The sequence below is a fragment of the Pinus tabuliformis genome, chromosome 2_1 (genome assembly GCF_031772625.1).
Source record: "Pinus tabuliformis cultivar Carrire ecotype Pingquan chromosome 2_1, CPIR1, whole genome shotgun sequence".
In the NCBI taxonomy this organism is placed as follows: Eukaryota; Viridiplantae; Streptophyta; class Pinopsida; order Pinales; family Pinaceae; genus Pinus; species Pinus tabuliformis.
Genome location: NC_142299.1, coordinates 814,165,967 through 814,167,663, shown reverse-complemented (window position 1 = coordinate 814,167,663; position 1,697 = coordinate 814,165,967). Strand labels below are relative to the sequence as shown.

The 1,697-nt window shown below is 36.5% G+C and overlaps 1 pseudogene; it reads right to left on the bottom strand.

The window, feature by feature from the left end:
- Positions 1-392: 392 nt before the first annotated feature.
- On the bottom strand, positions 393-990 carry LOC149203097 (rac-like GTP-binding protein 7 pseudogene; annotated as a pseudogene).
- Between the last annotated feature and the right edge of the window lie 707 nt (positions 991-1,697).

The window sequence follows — 1,697 nt, the reverse complement described above, 5'->3', positions numbered from 1 at the left end:
TTCCTTGTGTTTCCTGGAGCTTATTATTTACAACAAGCTGCTCTTTTTATTGTCAAGTAGTTGGCTCAGATTGTTGCTTCAGTGCCTCTGAAGACTCTGCAAGAACCAACTTTCATTTACATTTCAAAATAGTCCTCCATAAGCACAACAGGCAATGATATAAAATGAAAAAAATAAGGACCTTTCATATTTCAAAATAGTCCTCCATAACCACACAGACAATGATATAAAATGAAAAAACTAGGACCTTTTTCTAGAGCATCTGGCTTTACAATAAATTCAACATACTGAACATAGAGTAAAAAATCATAAATACTCGGGAAATATTATGCTAGCCTTCAAATAAATAATGCACTGTAAAGTTCTGTAGATGCCAAAGATAGATAAAGCCCTTAAAAACTAAATCGTGTTCTTTGCTTGTTTCTATGTTTCTTTTGCTTTGGTGGTTGAAGAACCACTTTGATTATGACATCAAAAGCAACCTTAACATTCTGTTGTGTTTTAGAACTACATTCAATGTATGTTGTAGCCTCGATTTGCCTCTTCAAATCTTCACCTTTAGTTGTCGAGATTGGGGCTACTCTGGGATGATCAGAAAAAAACTGTTTGTCTTTTTCGTAAATCTAATTTTGTCCCTGCCAAAATGATAGGCACAGATGGTGCATATTGTCTCAAATCTGGAATCCACTTTTTGGAAATGTTTTTATAATTGGCCTCGCTGATCAAGGAGAAAGCTAGGAGGAAGACATCTATGCATCTATAACTTCGGGACCTGATCCTATTGTAATCCTCTTGTCCCACCATGTCCTAGAGGCCAAGATTCGTTTTACTTCCATCCACCAATACATTTGCACTGGAGTTATCAAACACTGTTGGTACATAGTCCGTTCGAAATGTGTTGCTTGTGTAGGAAATAAGCATGCAAGTGTTTCCGACAACACCATCCCCCATAGTCACACACTTAATAAATCAGGCAGTACTCATGGTTGCACTGACTCTTCAGAAAAACTAACTATGTTCGCTAGAACATTTCCTATCTAGTGGCTGAATTCACAAAGGCTTCTTAGCTCAGCTAACAACATATAACATACAGTCAAAATTTTTAAAGAACTCAGAGAAATTACAAACTAGAAAGAAAATAATTTCTCAAATTAATATTTAAAAGGTTGTCCCAGAGAGATTAACAGCCATTAGAAAATGGAGCACACTTTGAAAAGAATCAAACAAACTTCTCAATCCAAAACATCACAGTTGGGATTTGTACTCACAAAAACCAAATACTTTATGATCTTCTCACTCATCTCACACACTGCGAGGCCCACTTAGTTCCTATAGAAAAAAACCAATTTTTATAGTTAAAGGCCATTGTAAGAGACTTGGTGGTGATCTTGATCAAGTGCTAAACCCCCTTCCAGACCCCAAAATCACCATGCTATTCTCACGAACATAAAAGTGTTTTGAATCTAAAAGGAGTTATCATTCTTATTGTTTCTATTTTGTGCCTGTGAGTGGTTTTAATTTTTTCCGCCATTATTATGGCAGGGACGAGGCCATGGACAACCAGAGGGGCACCATGACTGGTGTTGTAGCTGAACCTTCTAAGCCCTAAATTTTGAAACTTCTCTTAGACACACTTGTATAAAAAAATTCACTTCTGGTTCAAGAGCAACAAGAGAAAAAGGTTTTCATCTATGCAA